Raw genomic sequence first — 24,511 nt, forward strand, 5'->3', positions numbered from 1 at the left:
ACATTTTTTAAAATTTATTTTTGCTACTAAGTGAGGTCATTCTGTTCTGTTGCTGAGTGAATTCTTTTTTGATATCTTAGTTTTTAGATTTGGCCAGAAATTTCGAATAGGAATTGTGGGCGGAGCTAAATCCTGGATAGCTGGATGAAGGCTCTGGGGCTTTCAGAGCTGTCCTTTTTTTCCTTACGGCTTCCTTCCCCGCAGTAACTAACTTGGGGCCAAACAGAAGCCCTGTTGCTCAGTGGGCCTCACGGTCAATGTAGTTCAGCTGCCCGCCCTTCTAAACTGTCTGTCCTTCAGCCCTCTTCCCACTTTGGGGTGTGGATATTTGCGTTACTGTATTTTGCTGATCAGCTATAATTAAATCAGGTGCTTCCTTAAGAAGAGAGGCATGACCTGCCACACTTGACAATGGCTCTTGCTGTGTTTTCGGAGGACTCAAGGCACGAGTTAGGTTGTATGATCTCCTCCTGAGGAACCATGGCCTACCTTCCATGTTCAAAGCATATAGGCACACTGGTATGGTTCTGGCATTCTCCCTCACCCGCTTTAGACCAGAGGGTAGATGGGAGAGGAGAAAGTTCTAGTCAAATTGCCTGGTCCTGTGGAACATGGTGATGCACTGTGTGCTGTTGGAGGTGGGGATTATTTTGTCCCCTTTCTTATTCCCGAATAACGTCTAAACTGTTGGAACTGTGGCAAGTGTGTGAGCCTAAGCCGGCAGGGCCACCGTACCACACCTAGTCAGAGGTTTATAGACTGTGCCTGCCCCACTCCTGTATGAGGCATATCAGTTTTCATACAGGTTGTGCACTGCTAAGCCTTCATGATACTCACATAGGCTGTGGTCTGATTCGACTATAGCAAGAAGCAACAGTGTGCGCTAGGATGATGGAATTTCTACTTTAAACGTTACTCCAGGTACTCAGAGATTGGTTATCTCATACCAGAGCCTCAGACCCTCTGTTCACCAAGTATAACCCTGATCCTTGCTCCAGTAACACATTTTCCCCATTTTATAAAATGCTAAACTCCTTACACAAGAATCGCATGATGAACGTTGCTACAGACTGGCCATTTTAGAATGTTCTGTTGTAGTACAGTAGCCCTCACGTCTCTGTGGTTTTATCTATCTACAGCCAACCGTTATTCAAAAATGCTAAATGAAAAGTTTCAGAAATGAGCAGTTTGTAACTTTCTAAGTTATGTGTGGAGCATCTTGCAATCTTGCTGTGTCCTGCTCATCTTTTGGTGTATCCACACTGTGTAGGCTGCCATTCTGTTAGTCACACAGTACTGCAGTGCTTGTGTTAAGTAATTGTCACAGTACTGCAGTGCTTGTATTAAGTAGTACTCATTGTCTTATGGGTTCCAGAGCACAAGAGAATGATGTGAAGACAGCACTGGGTACTACACAGGGAAGGCTGGATTGACTCTGTTTCCATGGCAGCCCTGCAGGGTACCTAGGGTAAAGCATAGTATGGTATCTATAGACTATGTTACTATCTGTGATTTTAGTCATCCACTGAGCGACTTGAAATATATCCCTGAGGATAAGGAAAGGACTATTTTATTATCTTGAGTTATTGGGACTCATTCGTGAATGCCAATCACTGAGTTGAGCTGTATACCTTAAAAGTAAAAGAAGCTGCATAGTGGATTTCAGCATCTTCTATTTATCCTTGCTTTCTCCTGGCAAGACTGATGGATCTGTCCTTTGGAGTCTTGCAGAGCCGAGTCCTTTTCCAATAGGATTTTGTTTTGTTGGGCAGGGAGGTCTGGTGTTCGGTAATATATGTTGAACTTCTCCCTTCCCTGATCTGAATCCTGTCAGAGCTTTAAACTGGGGCTGCATCCTTCTTGACTGCTGAACAAACCTTTGTTTTTCTTTTCTTTTTTGTTCCCGCCTTCTTTGTATGTGTGTGTGAAGGGAAGTGCGTGAGTGTATGTCCTGAGGAGACCAGAAGAGAGCATCAGATCTCCTGGAACGGGCCTGAACCACACCTAGGTCCTCTGGAAGAGCAACAAGTGCTCTTACCACGGTGAATCCCTACAGTGTTCCGCTTTTATCATTTTCTTACTTTGCCCTTGGTCTGAAGAGATGGCTGGGAACAAGGTTGAGCCAGTATGGAATATTTCATTGCCTCAATGGCCCAGAAAGCTCCAAAATAACACTGCGGGAGACCTTTGAGCACAAGGTCCCAAGGATCCCACTTGCCAATCTTGAGTTAGTTCTGCCCATCACAGCATCTCTCTAATGGAACCGTCTCTCTCAGAGCAGGTGAACCGTGTCAGAAAGACCTGAGTCAGGGGACTTGCTGCCTGTGACTGACAATAGATGGTAGCTGAAGAGAGGTGGAGGCAGGCGAGAAGTGTAGACAAAGGGAGGCATAGTTTGGCCCCTTGGCTTTGAGCTGCTCCTTCCCTAAAATCTCCTGGAACACTCAATGTCTTTTGGGCACCTAGAAAAAAAGGAATTCTACATTAAGCATGTGGTGGCTTGAAGGGCCCTTCTGATAGGTTCACCGTTGCCTTAACGAGCAAGAGTCAAGGAGGTCAGATGTTTAAGGGCTTAAAATTACTCTAGAACAAAAGCAGTCTTCTCAGTGGCCAAGCCTCATCTGAACAGAAGCATCCACCCGTGGCACGGCAGAGAGTCTCCCTGTCTTCCCCATTGTGAAGCTGCCCTCTGCCTCCCGGGCCTGAGTCGGACCCTATGGCTGGTCTGCAGTGCTGACACAGACAGGGCTAAGGGAAGAGAGAATCCAAGCTTCGGCTCTGCCCAGTTCTGTGTCTTCCTCACAGTTGAGGGTTTGTATCTGCAGCACATTAATACGGCACAAAGGGGGACTGTTTCACTGATGCTTGGATGCCTAGATTCTTTGCATATGGAGTGGAAGGAAAGCCACCTGGCTGAGAAGCTCCAGGGTGGTTGGTGGGGTTGCTGCTGGGCCTTCCCCCTGAGCCCTAGAGGCTGTATTTGATGTGTGGATGTTAGGAAAATAAATGGATGAGCTGAAGTATCTTCCCATCCCTAGGGGCGGAGGTGGCATCTCCTCCCCTTGCTGATTGTGTTTCCTCTGCCCTTGGAGAGTGTTTGGTTTGTTTTCTTTCTTTTCTACTCTCCTTGCTTCATGAATAACCCCCCCCCCACACACACACACACATTTTCCCCTCCTGTAATAGCTCAGAAGGCTGTCATCTTGAAGGTTGGACCCATAGCTGTCTTATGTAATCACGGAGCCTGTTCTGTAGTCAAATACAACTGCTTCTCACTACACCTCACTGAGATTGGAATGCACACCTCTTAGTGGCTGCACCTTTCCTGCTGCCTGCTGTGTAGTCACTAAGTCGGTTAGGGCTGCACAGCTCTGGAATTTTCCTCTCCGTATCTGGCATACCTGATGCTAGATAAAAACCAACTTTTTTTTTTTTTTAATAGAAGTAAACAGTTTTTAGGGGTAGTAGCTTCAGACATGGCTGTGGCAGAGTTTCATGCACACCTCTTTCCTGCCTGGTCTTGTCATATGCATAGCCCTGTCAAGATATACTTACTCTGTGTCCAGTTTCTTGACATGTCAGGTGATTGCTTAGAATGTTTGATCAAATTTGTTAGTGATGCTAAAACCATTAGTAATAGTTGAGTGTGATGTCCTCCCAACGGAAACTGGGTGATATGTAACGTTGGTCTCTCCCACCGAGCGGAGTTTGGTCCACACTCGGGTTCTAATTAATAGTGTAACCTTGAACTTAAATTTTCTCTATGAAGTTTATCTTTCCCACAAATGAGATCATTGGGAAAGGGTTTGTTCTTCTAATTTTAACATTTTAGGGATCTTCGTGTCTATGAGAGACCAGAAAGACATCTATTTAGCAAGTGGTAATAGTTTTTATGTTGTCTCTGCTGTTTGTTGTTGTTGTTTGAGAGATTATGTCACCAAGGCTAGTCACAGACTCACTATGTAGCCCAGGCTGGCAAGCTTGAAATTTGTAATCCTTTTGCCTCAGCCTCCTAAGGGCCCGTGTTATAATGTGTGCCACTGCCTGATGGCTATGCTCACTCTCTTGATTATAAAATTGCCATATTGTTTAGACCACAAGAAGCATTCCAAGTTGTATCTCAGACACTAGGACCGAGGATGTAATGGACAACAATCACTACTGCTTCTGTTCCTTCCGAAGACTGGAGATTTACACGTCTGTTTGCTTTATGATCCATTATGTTGCACTTATAAAAAACATTCCTGCCATTCCTAGATGATCTATATTCTATTCATTCTGTGTGTGCACGCGCATAACTTGTAGGAGTCAGTCAGGTCTCACTTTCCATGTTTCATGGGTCCCAGGGATAGAACTCGGGCTGTCAGGGTTGGCAGCCATCACCTTTGCTGCTGAGCCATCTCAGCAGCCCCAGGTCATTTTCATAACCCCTTTATAAACTTACTTTTACACACACTCTTGTGTGCTTTGAGAGTCATCCTATCTCCTTACACTAAATACCATAGGCTTATATTATTCATTCTCTCTCTCTCTCTCTCTCTCTCTCTCTCTCTCTCTCTCTCTTTCTCTTTCTCCTTCCCTCCCTCCCTCTCCCTCTCTCTCTGCATCTTCCTTTTGTAATTAAAATTTTAAATAATATATAATTACATTACTTCCTTTCTTCTCTTTCCAGCCCCTCTCATCCCTGCCCCAACTCCCTCTCAAACTGGTGGCCTCCTTTTGATTATTATTGCAAAGTACACACACACACACACACACACACACACACACACACACACACAGAGGGAGAGAGAGAGAGAGAGAGAGGCATAAATATAAAAATACAGCCTGCTGGGTTTGTTCAGCATGGCTTGTGTGTATATGGTTTTAGGACTGACCACGTTGTATCAGATGACCAATAAGGGTGCTCATCTGTGGGGAGGGGGTGATTCTCCCTCTCTCTTTAGCTGCCTGTAGTTCTGTGTCTAGACATGGGTCTCCTGAGATTTCCTACTTCCTCATTAGTGTGTCTATTGATACCACTGTTGTTTGGGTTTTGTTTAGGCAGCTATACTGTGGAATTATCTTGGGTGCACGCTCCTGTCATTTCTAAGAGACAGGATCTCACAGCAGACTTCCTGGGCCTCTGGTTCTTAGCAACCTTTCCATCCCCTCTTCAGAGATGTTCTCTGAGCCTTAGCTTCTTCACCCAGATGGCTCACTGCTACTTTAGTGAAATCCATTTTCTGGGCATGTTTTAAAGTTGAGGAGGGATGTGGTTTTCTTCTAGGAAAAGCAGTATTTGTTATAGGTCTTCCATCCTGAAATAGATTACTTTTAAGGAAGGTAAATTAGAAAGCCTGGTGCAGCAGAAAACCTGAGCTTCCTGGATTTTCAGGTTAGCAGTGAGGAGGCAAGTGTCCCCCACTGTCCAGGCTGTGGGCAGCACAATGTGTCCAGTAGACAAAGGCCTGCTCCCCAGGGACAACTTGAGGAAGTGTCAGGACGGGATGCAGCCTTTGTTCCTGGCTGGGTTCCTGCTGTCAGCCTTGTTGCCCACTCACTCATGAGCCTTAATAAAACTTGCAATCTCCAAGCCTGCTTTGCAGGTGAGAAGAAATGTCACCACACTGGAGCTATTGTGCTGAGTGGGGACCTTCCACATCTTCCTCTGGAGCCCAGGGGAGTCCTGAGAGGCTCAGAAAGCCATCCTTTGTGGGGTTAATACTTACTCCCAGAGGGTCTTCTAAGTCTATGGACATTAATCTGCCCAAGGCTCAGATCTCAGCGAGGCCATTTCCCAGTAGTAGGCTTGGGATACCTCAGGTCACCCAGCAGATGAAAAGAGAAATAATAATGCAAATTCCAGCACCGAAAATAAGCAGCCTGGCTGTGGGAGGCTTTGGCAGAAGAGGGGGCAGAAGGGCCTCAGCTCCCTTTTGTGCTCAGCATGGCTGCAGCCATGGTCACGGCTAAATAGCTGTCTTTGAGGGAAGTCCTTTCTTCCAGCAGGAAAACAGGCGAGTCTGCTCTGAATTAGCCAGCTCACAAAGTCATGAAAGGGACTTGCAGAAACAATGGCACGCTGTACATTCCGTGAGATTTTAACAAGTTATATGAACCAGATAACGGCCCAATTGGCTGGCTCTGCAGGTTTTTGCCTGAGTGTGCACATCCGCAGAGCCCGCTCTGTCCCCTGTGGGACCAGATCAAACGGGTGCCAGCGGTGAATGCGAAACAGTGCAGGCTAACTCTGGGCCCACGTTCAACTTCACCCACTCTGCCCACAGTGTGCTCTGTCGCTATTCTTAGGAAGTTTAGTGTTGCTACAGTTTAGAACACTGCAGCCACAGGGTAGGAAGACGGTAGAATGGGGTAGAAAATGGCTCCTTACCCAGCAGAATCTTATCCTTCCAGCCTACAGAAATACGGACACTTAAATAAAGAACTTATAATGAAATATATGCTCATATGAAAGTCTCTTTGTGTATATGCTGAATATACCACATTGTTTAACATCATTCACCAGTGATGAATCGGAAACAGCCTGAATGTCTGCTTCCGCTCTAAACAAACCATGGAGACCTACACAGTGCCATACTCTCCAGCTACAGAAAGAAGCAGACACACAAAACGATTGGTGCGTTAAAAGCATGGTATGCTTCCTGAAAAAATAGTCTCAAAATGCTACCAGCAGGGCTGGAGGGATGGCTTTGTAGTTAAGGCCACGTATAGCTCTTATAGGGACCCTATAGTCTCAGCACCTATGTCCGGTGGTTCTCAGTCACCTTGTAACTCCAGCTTCCGGGGATCTGACACTTTTGACCTTCCATGGCCACCTGCTCTCACATGCACAAACCCCACACAGACACATGCATGGACATAATTTTAAAAAAAAAAACAACTGAAAAAATCTTTCAAAGTCTACCAGCTATAATCACATCTGTGGTGACAGAAATGAGTGAGTCTGAGGATGAAAGGGGTAAGTGGGGGCATCTTTAAAAGGGAACTTTGAGAGAAATGACAGCAGGAATGCCTTTGATTGTAGAAATAATTGTCCAACTGGTCATTTGTCAAAGCCCACAGGATTGTACTAAAAAAGGGAGCCGCGTACTGAATGCAAATCAGCCTGGCCTTTAGACGGAGTGAAAAATCTCCTCTTTTAGCCTTTGGGGGCTGCCACCTCAATAGGACAAGTTTCCAGTTTGAGAAGTGCTCTTCGCTGAGGACAGACCTCCCAGCAGATGGAGGCAGTGGAGGCTCACTCCTGCAGCAGATGTTCCCAGTGCACTCACGTTGTTAGCCAGGAGGGGCCAGGTGAGGGGAAACTGACAGGAGTGTTTACCTTAGAGAGTGCCAGTGGCCACGGGGAGGCCAGGTGTCGCCAGAGGCCTTTTGGAGGGAGAGTTAGAAGCTGTTTCTCATTAAAGCAAGCCAGCAGATCCTGGCAGGACTTGAATGGAGCAGGTGACGGAAAGGAAGCTGGGGGCAGTTCAAGTTCACATGAGGGCCTGGGATCTTGCCAGAAGCTGGTCAGTTTTTGAGAAGGAAGGGGAGTCCCATGTAGAAACCTTGTTACCACCGTTATAAATCAACCAGGGAGCATTTGAGGATATGTTCAGAGCAAGGGAAAGGAAGCTCCCACTCAAGGCCAAGTCTGCCCCCCCTTCTCCCCTTAACACGCCCCTCCTTTTTCATTGGCTAAAAATGGCCTTTATAGTTTAAAGGGTTTTTTTTCCCCTTAATTAAAAAAAAGTGGCAAAATTACACAAAATTCACATTCTGGTGTATTAACACTTTATTGGGACCCAGCCAGACTTGTACTGTGTATGGCCCGTGGCTGCTTTTGTGTTCTCCTGGTGTGGTGGCTTAGCCAGCGAACCCTTCACCTTGCACTGTGGATTCCTCCTTCCCTCCCTGCCTCTCTGATGAGGTGTTGCGGGCTTCCAACAGAAGATTCTGTCAGCTCATGCTGACATAACCCTCGTGTAGCTTCCTCTCACCTGGATCACCCCTATCTTGCCTCACGACCAAGCTGTGCGTCCCTGTGCAAGGCCTGCGATCTCACAGACGCAATACATTGCAACTCCATGCGGGATTGCAGCTCTGTGTGGGACTCGGCTGCATCCCGTAGGGCGGTCACACTGGCTACCAGCCCCACAGCATTGCCGATCCGGCTGCCTCTGCCTGGATAGAGAGATGTGTGGGGACAACCCGGTGTGTGAGGCGTGACTGCTCTGACTGGATCTTATCTAGATGATTCCACAGATCAGACACAGATCTGGCAGGGCAGCCTGAGGGTCTGGTCTGACCAGTGAATAGAATAAAGCAAATATGGATTCTCTGGGAGTTTATTGTCGATGTTGCAAGCTTCAGTCTTGAAGTTGAGGTGTAGCTCTCCCTGGCTTACAGTGACTTTTCTGAAACTACCTAGATCAGTGGTTCTCAACCTTCCTACTGTTGTGACCCTTCAATGGTCTCATGTGTGGTGACCCCAACCATAAAATTTTCATTGCTATTTCGTAACTGTTTAGTTTGCCACTGTTATGAATTGTAACGCAAATATCTGATATATGCCAGATATCTAATATATGACTTCTGTAAAAAGGTCATAAGCACTGCAACCCACAGGTTGACACAGACCCGGTAAGAAGTGGGGAAGTCACTAGAAAACTGACAGGCAAGCAAGAATCAGACCTGTGGCTTCTTTTACAGTCTGCCCCATGGTTGAGCCTAAAACCACGGAGCCTGTCTGCTTCTAACCTCCACCATCCTGTTCTTCCTGCTGTCCCCAGGCCTGCACCTCCCGCTTGCTCTATAAGGTTTTGAGATAGAAACCATACTATGATTTCAATTTGGGTTAAACTGTGTTCACTCATAAAAAATCTATCGAAAATGTAACTTCTTGTATCTGGGCATGTGACCTTACTTATACATAAGGTTTTATAGATATAATCAAGTCAGAAGACGATCCTCCAGAAAATGATAGATTGAAATTCTAACCTCAGTATTTGTGAATGAAACCTTATTTGGAGATTTTTTTCTTTTTTGCAGATCAGTTGACCAAATTGAGATGATGCTGTTCAGGCTAGGGAGATGACTCAGTCAGGAAATTATGAAGACCTGAGTTTGGACCCTTAGCCATTTAAAATGGGTTCATCAGCACATGCCTGTAATCTCAGCACTGGGGAGACCCCTGGGGGGTCATTGGCCAGCCAGTGTTACTAATCGGTGAGCTCCAGGTTCAGTGAGAGACCCTGTCTCAAAAATACAGCAGAGTGCGCACCCAGTTCTCCCAAGTTGAGGCTCCAGCATTATGCTTGGGATGTGCTGACCCCTGTGACCACCCCGAATGCAGGACCTTACACTTTGTGATAGTGAGGGACTGCATTTGTGTTCTTCTCTGGGCATACGAAGAATGTGCAGAGGCTGATTTCAGTGAGGAGTCTGCACTGTTCTTCATTTAAGCACCCGCTCTAATGTTCCCTGGCAACTTTAGGGAGAGTGTAGCCTTGAGGGTATCTCTAAACTATGAAAGAATATGAAAAAAAAAATAATATATGTATATATATTTTTTAAAGCAGGGTTTTGCTGTGTACCTAAGGCTGGCTTTGAACTTGCAGAGATCTTAAAGCCACAGAGCATGTGCTTATTAGTCACAGTCATGCTGGTAAGCAAGTACACATGCCAAACTGGTTCATGCTAGCCATTTCAGAGGCATTGACTGAAATTCCCAGGAGCCAGGTCTTCCTGCCAGTAAGTGGAGGAATCTGGGCTTAAATGAGTTAATATATGTAAAGTTCTTAGTCCAGAACCTAGGATGTGATTGATAACCTGTAAATAGAAGGTAGCAGCTGCCATTCCAGCTTCCTGAGTGTGCACTGGGCTCACCTTGCCTCACACTCATTCATTGCCTTGGACCTTCCCCAGTTCCTGCAAGCAACCGTGAAGGTCACTCTTGGGTCACCTGTAAACACTATCCTCATGGTTGTGTGTTTTAAGGGAACTCTGCTTGTTCTCTTAATAATATTAATAATAATATTTGGTGCCTGATTGATATGTAACTGGATACATGGTGCATCTAAAGGAGTGCCCATGGAGCCCAGGCTACCTGAATCATTATCCTCCTGCCTCAGCTTTCTTGCATGTTGGAATTACAGGTGTGTGCCCTAAGCCATACATTCCAAAAATTTTTATGTTCTCCAAAGCAAATAAGACTTATGTCTGTAAGACTGTCCCAGAATTTCCTGAGAGTATCAATTTCAAGATGGTTGAGAGGTTCCTAAATGTAACCTTGGTCTGCTTTCTCCTGCTAACCTGCCGTTCAAGATGAAAACTGGACTCATGTGGCCCTAAATACTCATGTATTTAGTAAAAGGTATCCTACATTTATTTTTTTTTTAAAGATTTATTTCATTTATGAGTACACTGTAGCTGTCCTCAGACACACCAGAAGAGGGCATCGGATCCCATTACAGATGGTTGTGAGCCACCAAGTGGTTGCTGGAATTGAACTCAGGACCTCTGGAAGAGCAGTCAGTGCTCTTAACCGCTGAGCCATCTCTCCAGCCCATGTCCTACATTTTTAGAGATGTAAATCTGTAAAGTTTTAGAGATGTAGTTCTCCCATCGTCTATGACTTAGACCTATCTACTTGGGCGATCTTAGCACTTAGATGCATCCAAAGAGGCCAGGATTTTAGCCCTGGAGTTCTTTGCTATTAAACTCTGCCCTCTAGTGGTCACTACATGTCACAACAATGCAGCATTTGGCTATAGCTGTCTCTACACATTATGGGAGCTTTAAATATGAAATGTAATAACATTGCAGGCTATAGTTCAACTTCATAAAGAGGGACTGTGTTGGCTCCATTTAAGATGACGTGGCGTTATAAAGCCTTTTGTTAGTAGAGTATTGTCTGTGTTGTTTGGGTGCAGACAATTAGGTTTGGCCTGAACTTTTAAGCACATTAAACTTTCCTTGGAAAGACTTGCATTTACACTGTGATTTGACAGCTGATAAGACTGACGTTTTGTCAGGAAGGGTGCTTGATTTAGCAAGGCAGAAAATAGCTATCAGTACTTTGAAGACGGATAGAGAATTTTCCACCCTTGTGGACAGTGAATTGTGCTCAGCTTGACAGATGCAGAGGGGGGTGGGGGGGAGCTGGAAGCCACGATGCCGAGATTCCTTAAGTGGGAGAAGCTGAGGAAACCATGTTCTTGGGAAATTCTGAGAAGATGCTCACACAGAAGGAATTTTATATATCTATTCTCAAAATAATGTATTATCAAATAATTCTTTGTGACTTGTTTTCTTGGTTATACGTTACTCTGTGTTAAATGCATGAGTGCAGTCTTTTTTTGGTACAGGTTAAGTGTCCAGAATCTGAATATCTGAAATCCAGCACATGTGCCATAACCTGTAACTGTTTTGGGCATCCATTTAAAGCCACAGTAGGAGCGCCTATACCATGCAACTTTGTTTCATAAGCAAAGTTACAGAAATAGTGCATAAATTATCTTTGGTCCATGCAGATAAAGTATATTTGGGGCATAAATTAACTTCACGTTTAAACTTTGATTGTACTCCTAAGATCTCTAACTCTTTTCCCCTCTCTTGGTATGTGTGTGTGTGTGTGTGTGTGTGTGTACACGTGTGCGCAAAGATATTTTTAAAAATCCAAAATCTAAAACATCCAAGCATTTCAGATATCAGATACCCAACCTGAATTTCTTTATAAAAAAGTGTCCTTATGACATTGGGGCTTTCCCAGTCCCGTCTTGTTTAAAACAGCTTTGCAGTTAGCACATAGTCATGTCATAGTCTGCGTTATCTGCCACTTGTCAACTTTCTAAGGGCCAAGGATACAACACCGAACAAACTCCTGGGCCTTCTATTCTGGAGGTGGCAGACAGGGATGACCCTAGGAAGGGCAACAGTTAACTGTGTTAGACTGTGTTTTGTGCTGAGGGGGACAAGGCTCAGCAGGGAAGGGAGCTGAGAGATGTGAGAATAAGGGAGTGGAGCAGAGACCGCCCTTAAGTGTGGAAGGGTCAGGCAGTGAGGTCAAAGGGTAAGATGAAGCAGTGAGGATTAGTGGAGGTCAGAGCACACCTCTGTTGTGGAGGAACAGTAGGGAGCCCACCAGGCCTGCTGAGAGCAGAGAGCAGAGGAGTGCTCTGGGGCCCAGCCACTGACAGGAGAGTGGGGTGAAGGTGAGTGGGCAGGTGGCACGGGGCCTGCACCTCAGGGGAAGGACTGAAGGAGACTGGACCTTGTCTGAGGTTCATTTTGGATTCCTTGTTGCTGGTGGACAGAAAGGGAAAGAAAGGGCAGAAAGGAGGAGAGCAGTCAGGCGGCCATGCGAGTGGTCAGGTATTAGGAGCTTTGGACCTGCCAGATAGCAAGGAGGTGGGGAAGACAAGGAACTGGATGAGTAACTCTGAAGGTACAGCTAGAGTACCTGGGGACTGACGTGAGGGCAGAGGGGAGAGGGGTCGGGAACACTGGAAGAGTAGTGGAGTGGGGTCAACAGTTGAGAAGAATGGGGGAGAGGGATATTCTTCCAAGAATTTCAGGTAAGATAAATCCCTGCGGGCTGGAGACATGGACCAGCAGTTAGGAACACTTGGTGCTCTCCCAGAGGACCTGGGTTCTGTTCCCAACACCAGACAGCTGCCTATAAATCCAGTTCCAGGGACTCTGATGCCCTCTTCTGACCACCGTGAGCATTGCCACATATTCGCACACAGACACACAGACTCATAAATTAAAATAGATCTTTTTAAAAATAAATACAAAAAAAAAATCGGCAACGGCAGAGTGGCTAATTTCGAGTAACATTTGGATCAAAATAAATTCTCCTGGCAATTAAAGGAATGTTTCTGTTTTGCTTTTCATCTTTCTCTCAGTTTATGCATTTTTTCTAGTATTTATGTAATACTTATGTATTAAAAAATAAAACACTCCCTCTGACCCCTCCTTTATTTTTTTTTTTTTTAGTAACAAGGTTTCTCTATGTAGCCCTGGCTGTCCTGGAACTCACTCTGTTGACCAGGCTGGCCTTGAACTTAGAGATCTGCCTGCCTTTGCCCCCCACCCCCCACCCCGAGTGCTGGGGTTAAAGGCGTGTGTACATTACTGCCGCTGCCATGCTAAAACACTTCCTTTTTTACACCATAGTTCACTGCATGAATACACTGGAAACTTGTGGGTTAATCTAAATTATCTAAAACAGCGTAAATATATTAGCGAAAAATTCCTAAACTCTAGTGTCAAGACCTTTTCACATTGTTAAAATTGAGAATCTTTAAAAAAAAAAAATCCTTTAGTTACAGGAGTTATAACAATTAATAATCATTGCATTGGAGATTAAAATGAAGAAGTTATTTGCATATGTGGGTGTGGTGTGCATGCATGTCCACATGTGTGGGGTTCACATGTATATGTGTTCATTTCTGTGTGTGTGTGTGTGTGTGTGTGTGTGTGTTATGTTTACATGCATTTGTGGAGGCTCAAGGTAAATGTTGAATGTCTTCCTAGATTTCCCTCCACGTTATATAGGGAGGCAGCGTCTCTTGGTGAACCATTTTGGCTAATCTGGCTAGCCAATTTACCCCCAGGGATTCCTAGTCTCTGGGATTATAGGCAGGCTGTTATGTATGGCCAGCTTTTACAGGGTTCTGGGGTTCACCTCTGCAGTATCCTCCAGCCAACAATGGGAGAATTTAAAAAAATTGTTTTATTTTATGACATTTTATGTTTGCTTAGTGTATTCGTTTAAAATGAAAAATGCATAAATATAAAGTGCATATTTCTATGAAAAGATGATCATTTTTTTTTTCAAGACAAAACACATTCAGCGGTAAGGATGGCATTGCTTTATGCTTTTGCAAATCTCTTTACTGTCTGGCTCAAGAGAGGGCAGCTTTTCTTGTGTCTGCTTTTGGCGTTCATTTAGATGCTGAAGAAACCCAGCCTCACTTTGGTATGTGGTTTAAAAGGGCCGAAATACTTTAGTAAGCAACTGCTTAAGATAATTACAGCGATTCTGAGATGCCAATCTAGACCTTGGAGGTTGCCTCACCTGAGAGGTTAACCGTGGCCTCTGAAGCCTCACCCATGAGCGCTTCTTCTACTCCGTTCTTTAAGGCCGTCTTGCACTTTGTAGTGCATAGGATATTTGAAGAATGTTGGTTCAAGGAGTTAGGTGGGTCTCTCAAATGTTCACCTGTCTCATCATAGCCAATCAAAATGAGTTAGCTGATAATCATCACTAATCTTCCCAGAAAAGTCATTAACATTAGATAAGCTATGAACTTCTTGGTGGTTGACTATAAGTCCTTCAAAAATCCCAGTGTTCGGCTGACAGCTCAAATCGTTGCTTTGGTAACAAACACTTCTGGTTGCTTTCTTTGAAGAAACAAACCACTCTGTTCATCCCTACCCTGTGCCCGAAAATGTCTGCCAATTAAGTCCTCAAGTGAGAATAACCACAGTTTGTTAGTCTTTGTTAGCTAAAGAATGGTGTTCCATAATAGAGCACCTCTTCATCGGGTGATGCAGACCACTGGTGTGTTTGTCTCAGGCAGCCACCGTGCCTGTATACTCTGAGCCATGACTCAATAAAGAGAGTACTCCTCACAGTGTGTCTACATCTTTTCTTAGATACTGTGTGCCCGGAATGGTCAGGGATGGAGACAGGATCAGTGAAGCTGGTCCCTCTGCCTTGCATCCTTCCTCTTAAGAAACCTGTTTCATTCAGCATAGGCTTTCCCCAGCTGTGTGACTGTTGACACAACATAACAGGTGAAGGAAGTCTCAGTAGTAGTCTGAAAAGAAGCTTTAGTCTCTTGGACCTTGGACTAAGGGTTACCCTGGCACTTAAGAACAGTAGAAATACTGAAATGCAAATAGCCCTTTGCAATTTCTCTAAGTCCATTGCCCTGACGCCCTGTCTCAGCCTTAACTAACAGTTGCATTTATATTTAAAGGCTGATTATTAATATAGAGAAGTTTTTATTTAAAAATAAGAAAAAATGAGGACATATTATGGAAATAATAGCTCTCAGGCATGGGCCTGTTCCTTACCATGGGGTGAGCTGTGAACTCTGTATTGCCCCTAACTGCTGAACATAGCTAAATCAGTAATCACTATATACTGCAAAGGGCTGGGCCAGAAACCACTGCTATTCTGTAATTACTTTATATTAAAGCTGTGCAGACCCAAATTCAGATGAGGCCAAGGCCTGATTTACAACAAAGGCGCTAGGCTTGGAGTAAAAGCGCAGGCAAGGGATAAATTCATTTAGGGGATGGATTTACTTGGGGCAAGCTGGAAAGACAGTTTCTGTCAGTTACCCAGGCACTTGCTCCCTCTGTGCTCCTGGTGTGGAAGAGCTGGCCAGCTTCCATCCCCTCCTCTCTGTGAATGAGATAAGGATGTGTCAGACCCTGGGAATGAGAACATACTGTTTGGCCCTCTGAGGCAATTTCCCAGTTCTCTCCAGATGGCATCTAATTGTTTCTTGAATGACCTCAGTGTCCAGGCTGCAGGAACCTGGTCCGAGAGGCCACTCCACATATTTATTAGCTTCTGGATGAGAACTTACGACATAAAGCCTCCATTCACCCTCTCCAAAGAGCTTTCTGTGCAGAAGAAGGCACGAAGCTGATGGACCGCTTCCTGTGCCCCAAGGCTCCAGCTGGGCTCTGGGTTTTCCCAGGCCCAGGTGGTTGTGTTAGGAGAGAGGGGTCTGTGTGCTCAATTGACTCCATCCTGCGTGTGGACTCTTCCTCTGCTCTGTGTCCTCGTGGTCTTTATAGAAGGAGCCCGGACCTGAGCAGAGCCAAGGTGATGTGAGTTGAGAATTAACTCCGTTTGCCTTGATGCCTCTCAGTTTGGGATCCCAGGTTGCCTGCAGACTAAAGGAGTAAAGTGATTATTTGGGTTACAGTGTGAAAGGTCTGCCTTAGTTTCATGTCTGCTGTTGAGATAAAACACTCTGACTAAAAGCAGCGTAGGAAGGAAAGGTTTCCTTCGACTCACAGTTCCGGTTTATAGTCCCCTGTTTCCAGGAAATCAAGACAAGAATTTGAGGCAGCCGGTCACAACACGTCCAAGGACATTAACAGACGAAGAATAAATGCTTACATGTTCACTCTCTCTCTCCTCTTATATAGTACAGGACCCAAATCCAAGGAGTTGTGCTGTCCGCAATGGGCTGGGCCTTCCACTCCAATTAATTTAATTAAGACAGTTGCCTTCAGGGATAGAGAGATGGCTCAGCTGTGCAGAGTGCTTGCTGCTCTTGGCAGAGACTCAGGTTCAGTTCCCACCATGCACACGGCAGCTCACAACAGCCTTCAGTCCAGTTTCAGGGGACTTTACGTCATCTTTGGACTGCCACGATCACTACACGCATACGGTGCATACATACATGCAGGCAGAACACCCACACATGAAATAATAGTAAATAAAACTCTAAAAAAGGAAGAGAGCCACCCCCCCCCATAGACATGCCCTTAGAACAACCCACTGTAGCTAAACCTCAGTAAGCCTGACTTCCTTCCCAGGTGATTTTAGGTTGTGTCAAGTTAACACTGTCACAAGTCCTAATCCAAAGCTGGTTCGTGTGTGTGTGTGTGTGTGTGTGTGTGTTGTTAGGACTCGGTGTGGCATGTCATTTCTCAAGCCTGTGTGGGTAACTATTTGGGGAGCAGAGGATAGGTTCCCTACTTTTCTATATCTAAGATGAATAAAAACCATGTCCCCAGAAACACATGGGCACAACTCTGATATATCCTGCTGCCAAGGTGCTTGTGAACTGCACATTGAGATCTCTGCTCAGCGTTTCCTGGGCCCCTATGATATTTAGCTGTCGTGCTGAACGTTGTGGTGACTATGAATAAGAGATGGTTTCAAAGCACTTCAATCATTCTAGTAGCTGCACCTGGAAGGTGGGGTCGAAGCAGGAGCTCTGTGCTGGGCGTAAGGAAAGCAACAGCAGTGGGGGTGTGGGGGGAGAAGGAATTCCCCAAGGGCCATGATGACTGAAAACCAGGGCTTCCAAGCCCTTTAACCCTGGTTACGGAACAAATCTAAGGGCCATTTGGGTGTGTGTGGAGATGGTGTCAGTTTCATGTCTTTAATAAAGTTTTCCTCTTAGATTTGACCACTAGAGGGGCTTCTAGCTTCTGGAAGGGAATAGCTTTGCAAGGTCTCTGAATCTGGTGCTGTGGTTTTGCAAATAACCAAATGACCTTTAAAATGTCCTCAACAAGTTTAAGATAGTAGATCATGCCAGGGCCTGCAGAGGGGAAGCCGCAAGACGTCGATTCATAGTTGCCCCTAGCCTGGGAGAGTGCTGTACGTGCCTCAAAGGTCACACCCATATTCAGTGACACAGAACAGCCCAGCTCCAAGAATCTCTTTCCCCTACCCCTAAAGGCAAACCACGTATTCTCTGTCCCAGAAAACTCAGGACAATTCAGTTCTTCCACGTAAATCCCTGGAGCAGACTGAGGAAGACCGTTCATTTCCACCTGCTGCTGACGCACCAGCAAAGAGCCCTGTTATTAACTGGGAAAAATCATACACACGGCTTCATGCAGTGTCAGCTCATGTTGGCTTCTTATAGCATCTCTCAACACAGAGATGGCACACAGGACTGCAGCAGAGCCCAATATGGTGTGCTAGTGTACACTTTGAACTAAGCTGGACTTCATTGTCATTGTCATTTTAAGAAAACGTTTTAGGAAAACATGTTTTAAGGACACAAGCGAAGGTCACACCATCCCACCCCCTTTACTCCTAAGCTTGATAAAAGGTCCTGTGCTTGGGTCAATCTCAAGTTTGAGTCTCATGATAAGCGATCCTGTAAACTTAACCGATGATACAAAGTAGTAAACTTCCTTCTGGGAAGGGCCTGGGTGGACCAGTCTGGGCTGCTGCTCCTTCTGGGAAGGAGAACACCCCAAGGATGCTAGTTTCTTGTGTCTGTCTCTCTCAGTGCAGAAGCTGTATTTTCTCAGATCAGTGTTGTGCATGTGGAAGTGCATGTTCCACTGTGCATGTGCACAGTGGAAGCTTAGTCTTCTTAATGTCTTAACGATTCCCATTCAAAAGGAAAGGAAGCTTCTTCCTCAATTGCAGTTTGAAAAATCCCAGGGAAGCTCTCAGGTTGGTCATGTGTTCACTCTTAGCTCACTGTCCAGTACTCTGACTGGTTTACACATTCATCGCAAGGGCGAATGCACATGCTATCCAGTAAAGCTGAGCTGTTGAGAATTAGAATTGAGCTGTCAGATTGTCAGGTCTTCTTTCTATAGGAGGTGTGTTTGGAGTTCAGCAGTCACGGATAAGCAGGAGGCATGAGACACCCACCCCACCCCTCTAGGGCTTGCACAGAACTCTGGGAGTTGTAAGGCTACAGGAAATCTGCTAAGTGACTGAGCCCACATCTGAAAAGGAGCAGGGCTTATTCATCAGTCCAGCCAATGGGAGAAAAGGACAGGAAGTTCTCTCAGCCAGGGAACTTTTAAAGATGCCCTCTTATGCCAAATCAGCGCACCAGCTGTCTCTGCCCTTTCCCTGCTGTGTCTCCATTTCTGCAGAATTATATATTAAAAACCGCTTCGATTTCACTAGTCTCTTGAATTTGTTATGATCATATTTCTAATACCACCATCTGGTATTTACACATTTTCCCAAAAATGTTTAGGATCATAGGAGGCTATTTTTCTAATTATCTCTGTCTTCTTGGGGTACACATATACTGTGTTGACACGTGACTGCCAAACTTTGCAGAAATACCTCCTCATACCCTTTTCCATCTTAAAACCTGTACACAGCTCTCTGTAGTTTCAGTCTGTCTGACTTATTTATGGGCTGGAGAGTTTCGTGGTGGCCACTGTTACAGAGAAGGTAGAAGTGGACCCCATGAGAGCTGAGGGTCGCCTCATTATCTGGTGTGCAGCCTTGGAAAGATTCCCACATCTGTTATCACAAGTGACCCAACCCTAAGACACAGTGTTCCAGATAATGATCTGGGCCTGTTCCTGCTGCTCACCCTGGTACCTCCCACCTATTTGGGAAGGAGCACTTTAAGGTGCACAGGGACAGGATGGGGGTGTTGGTGGCCTTGTACTAGCCTTTGAACACTGGCAAAAACAATCCATTGTCCTCATCCTAGGCAGCAAGTAAAAACATATTGACCTTTTAGATGTCACTTCTGAAGACATCATTGTACTTGGCCGAAATCAAGGAAGTGAAGACATTGGCTGCCGATCAATGCGGTCTCTCACAGCCTTCAGATCTGGCCTTTCCCCACCAAGGGCACAGGAGGTCTATACACAAAGGTAGGTGTTCCTGGCCTTCACTCAACACCTGAGGTCCTGCTGCCTCCTGGTCCTGAGATTCTGTGCCCAGCATCCCCAGTCTGTGCGCTACACTTCCCCACCCGTTATGTTGTCCAGTATCCCTGTTATTCCAGGTGAACCCTCAACCTGCATTTCAGGACTGCCTGTTGCTGGATGAGGGGTGGTCTGCCTCCTGGATTTGCTTTAGATTAGAGTGTTCTGGTCCTGGCAGTCAGGTGTGATGGGCTTCTATTAGCACATCAGATAAAGCAGGTTCTGGCTTGCTTTCATTACTCACTCTAAGAACTACTGCTTGCTGCCCAGAGCATGGCGATAATGATGCCTCGTCTCCTAGTGTGTTGAACGAGACACTGGTAGGATTCTCAGCAGAAATTCTGGCCCTTGGGAACATCACACACTAGGAAATGAGATGTGGATGACTGCTGTGGTCTTTCTAGATGCACTCCCCAGATGTGTGGCTGTCAAGGGGCTGCTGAGATCAGACTTGTACATATTCCACATTTACTGTGATGCACAAGGCCCTTCCACCAGAGGAGGGCAAGGGCTTGTCCCCTCTCACAAAGGGGAAAGCTACTTCACAGCCATAAGGGACCTCAACACTGCTTCCCTGTCTCCTCCTCCTACCAGTCACAGCCCTGCCAAGCCAACCCGTGTCCATGGCAACCAGACAAGTGTTTTACATGTCTTCAGCTACAGTCATGATCACTAGGCTAGTTTACTCACTTCCTTCCTAATTGAAATTCTTTCTGAATCTTAGGCTGGTGACATGGCTCAGCCAGGTAAAGGTACCTGCCATCAAGCCTGATGACCTGAGTTTGATCCCAGGACCCAGAGGGTGAGGGAGATAGCAGATTCCCGCATGGAAGTGTGGCTATGCACACTCACACAAACACACACACCAAATAAAGAAATGAATAGATGAATTCATTAAAAAAAAAAAGCGAATAACCAATCATTGGGGACTTCTAGGTCCCCTTCGTGTTTGAGAATTAGGTATAAGCTCCCCAGTGAGCAAATCACCCAGTGGTTTGCATAGATCATAGAAGCCATGCTTCACTCCCAGTTAAGAGCTCCTAATACAGACTGATTTTCAGAGCTGTTTTGGCAGAATGCAGGATTAATGACTGTATCATTCAGATGATAATAACCGGGATGTTCTGATATGACAAAAGACCATTTTTTCTACTGAAGTGTTTTTCATTCAAGTGGCTAAAATCTATTGAGAAGGGATTAATTTCACTGTTTTGTGTTGTGGTTGGTCTCCCCTGCTGACTGCCTGCCCTGTACTTCAGCAATCTTCACTGCAACTGGCCTGGCGGATTCCTGCTGTTGCAGGCTTAAGGGGAAGAGGTGGAGGCAGAGGATAGCTTCTCAGGGTATACAGACAGGGAGTACACATTAGAACAGCATGGATTGGGGGGAGGGACAGCACAACCTTCACGGGGCTAGACACAGCATGACTCTAGAAATAAGTTAATATCAGACCATCCAGTAATATGGACCAGAGCAGTATGAAGAAATTAGGCACCTGGGAGATGGTTCTTGGGGAACTCTAAGCAGAAACCAAAGATCTGTTGTCATGGCAACAACCACCCAGCATGGAGGTGTTAGAGGAGTGAGATTGGCAGGACAGCAGGTCAGAACATAGACTGAAGTCTAATTCTGCAGCCAGAGTAGTGCAGGGACCATGACAGGCAGAGGGTATCACCCAGATCCCATGGATTACCCATAGGTGCTCAGTCAGATTGGCTGGGACAGGAGTGTCCCATGGAGAGCTTAAAGTAGTAGATGGGCCCCAAGGGTAGGCGTGGAGGCAGATATCCACAGTATCTGCCTCCATGCCTACCCTATGTTTCCTATATGTTTCCTGCCTCTTTTCATAAACAGCTCACCAGATAACAAAGATGCCGGCGACCATCTAAGACATCTGAGCAAGTATGATTAAAGACCCTTCACATGACTTCAGTTTTCAGATTTTAAAGTTGAGGACTAAAGTATACTTTTAAGGCTAAATAGTCTTGACCATCTATCTCCTCTTTAGTTCTAATTTTAAAGATTCAGGAGGATGCTCAGCATCAGCCGCAGTCAGGCAGCGACTCAGTCATTGCCCACCTTCTCTGAGGACACAGGGTGGGTCACCCAGCATCTGAGAGTCGGCGGCGGTAAAGGGTGGTTTCTAGTGCCTTTCTTCAAAGAGGAATGGAAGCTCACACTTGCAGACTGTGCCTTCCGTGTGTTGGGGGACAGGCTTTATATTGTTATCTCATTTGATGCCTGTGATCACCTAGTATGTTTAGGGAGCAGCTTGAGGTTTTGAGAGGATAAATAATGTCCCAAGGTCACTCAGCTAGCTACTGGCACAGCATTCTAGTCTGGAACATGGTCAGAGTCTCTTTAGAGCCACGTGGACGTCTGTCTCACAGCTCAGTTTTGGAAGGTGCCAATTTGCAGAAGTTCCTGTAAGATGGAAAAGCTCGGTTGGTCCTGATGAGGGTAGGGCGCTTCCCGAAGGCTCCTCTGCACAGACGGACCTCTGTACCACTTGTATAGTCGATGCCTGCGGGCTCTTTTATGTTGTTCTCACTTACTAAAAGTAGGAGGGAGGGACAAGGCAATGTATACAGCAGGGAGAACCCAGAAGTAGAGATGACAGAAACCAACTTTGCTCTGCGTGTGATGTCGGCATGCTTACTATGGAATGGGAGGCAGCCTGGCAAAGTGGGTGCTGAACCACTCGGATGGATTAGACTTCCAGGGATTTACAGGGGATATATAGGAGCCCCTTGAAATGTTATATCAGGCATCATGAATCTGCCTCTTGCCTTGGGAAGATGGCTCATGGCGTTCTACTAAAAGATTCCCAAGCCTGCCAGATAGTCTGAGACCAACTGTGTCTCCTCCTTCTGAGACAGGATCTGGGATGCACAAGACTGCTGACCTTGAACTCTGATCCTCTTAGGCATTGAGAGTACAGGGGAATACCACCACCAGTGTAGGCAGTGCTGGGGTATGGGAGCCAGGTCTTCATTTGTGCTAGGCAAGTAGTTTGCCAACTGAGTTGCAGCCTCAGCCTGTGTGCACATTCTTTTAATGTTTACCGTAATGCCACAGTATAGAAATAGACGTGCATGTGAAATACAGCATTTCTGAGGAGATACCAGGAGATAATAGGTGTTTGTGATAGAGTGATATATAGGGTAGAATTGTAAAACACACAGTAAGAAAGAAAACTCAAGGCTGCCTATTGCTTTATGTTATTCAGCTATGCAATTTTAATAGCTGTTTGGAGAATCATAAAGTTGTTGGGGGAGGGACCTGATGTCCAATAGAAAGGAATCTATTTGTGAAGACTGTACTTAGTCTTTGTGTTGGGCAGATCAATACCGTTTCCTGAAAGAGACCATTTAGCAGCCATCTTCCCTCATCCCCCTTGAGAAATCTGGGGAAACTTGTCAACCTGAGATGCAGATGCCTTGAGTGTCTGTCACACTGGAGAGCCTGCTTCTAGAGACTCTACATCCACCAGGGCACAGCAGGTGCTTGTGAACCCAGAGCAGCAAAGATCTCAACAGCATTGCCTGCCCTCTGCCCACCTAGTCTGGCTTACATTCCTGTTTGGAATAAGGACTGACTCATTTGCCCAGAGCATGTGTTGAACTATCTTCAACAGCCTGAGCTGTTCTGTCTGGCCTCTTCTCCAGCCTTATCCTTTCCCAGTGGTATCTGAGACCAGCTCTGTTCTATCAGGCCCTGTGGTTCTTTGTGTGGAGGTGTATGTGAGAATCACATCAGCTTCTTCCGCCCTACAGATGCTCCTCAACGTAGGACAGGGTGACGTCCCAGGGAGCTGACCAGAAATTGAAATGATTCTAACGTGAAGATAATACACCTGTCCTTATGCTTAATAATATACCTGTTCTTCCAGGCATCCCACCCTACCCTGGATATTCAGAACAGTGAGCCTACAGCACGGAGAAGTCCTTGACACAAAGACTGTTTTATAGAAACGAGTCCAATGTCTCACCCAATTAACTGACTACTATTTTGAAAGTGAGATGCAGAGTGGATGCTGCACATGCTTACTCTGGCACAGTTGGAAGTTGGAGCCCACTGTGTCTGTTCAGAATCAGGCAGGTGCAGACCAGACATCTTGGGAAGCAGAGCTGCCCTCACTTCCCAGGCATGCGCCTCACAGACAGAGCCTCGGGGAGGTGAGGCTGTGCAGAGCGTCATGTTGCAAAGCCAAGTTACCTTTCTCTCTTTGCAGGGGCACCAGAGGCAGAGAACTGGTTTCTTTGGTTTTAGCTCATTAAAGATGCCTTTGTTCGCCAAAATCCAGGTCACTAGGACTTGGTGGAAACCAAAAACAAACCACAAGCTAGAAAGGATTGGTGGTATGTGTGGGAGGAGAGAACTTCAGTGGTGTGTGTGTCTGTGTGTCTGTGTGCCGTGTGCGTGTATCTGTATGTGTGTCTATGTGTCTGTGTGTGTGTGTATGTGGTCTCTGTGTGTATGTGTGTCTGTGTGTATCTCTGTGTGTGTGTGTGTCTATGTGTCTATGTGTGTGTGTGGTCTGTGTGTGTATGTGCATTTGAAATAGAGGCACACAGAAGAATCTTACCATCCCCATGAGAAGCTCAGGTATTTTGATCACAGCGACTGATGATCATCCCAATTGATACTCTGGGCAGGGATCAGCTGGACCTTGCAGCCCTGGACAGTGTCTTCCAGTTCACTGATTGCCAACAGTGAACCACAGGACTGCTTGACTGAGACCCACAGTAGCTCCATGGGAGCTTGATGACTTGATGTTGAGGCGGTGAAGGGTTGGAGGCTACAGGTAGTATTTCCCCTGATGTCTTGAAGAGTAAAAGATAGCTGCTTCATGTTCCTCCCACCACGCCCCACCAGAGAGAGTGTCAGTCATACTGGGGGCCCTGCTTCTACTTGGGGTGGCTCTGATACTTTGGGAAAGGAACCAATGGCTGCTGCCAACAGGAAGCATGTGTCTATTGAACGTGGCTGGCATGAGGCTCCAGTTTCCATGGTTACTGTGTAGGGTGAGTTAGGTAGTCGGGCTACTTAAGGGAAGCCTGGCATTGAGGACAGCAATTTGGTGTGTTTGGTGGGGTGTGGGGGAATGTCCCTT

The 24,511-nt window shown here is 45.9% G+C and overlaps 1 protein-coding gene across 2 annotated transcripts in view; it reads left to right on the forward strand.

Annotated features, from left to right (window-relative positions):
- The window catches only part of Bcar3 (BCAR3 adaptor protein, NSP family member), a 110,024-nt gene that overhangs the window by 36,173 nt on the left and 49,340 nt on the right, over window positions 1-24,511 (forward strand). The gene's annotated exons all lie outside the window — the stretch shown is intronic.

The sequence above is a fragment of the Arvicanthis niloticus genome, chromosome 4 (genome assembly GCF_011762505.2).
Source record: "Arvicanthis niloticus isolate mArvNil1 chromosome 4, mArvNil1.pat.X, whole genome shotgun sequence".
Classification (NCBI taxonomy): domain Eukaryota; kingdom Metazoa; phylum Chordata; class Mammalia; order Rodentia; family Muridae; genus Arvicanthis; species Arvicanthis niloticus.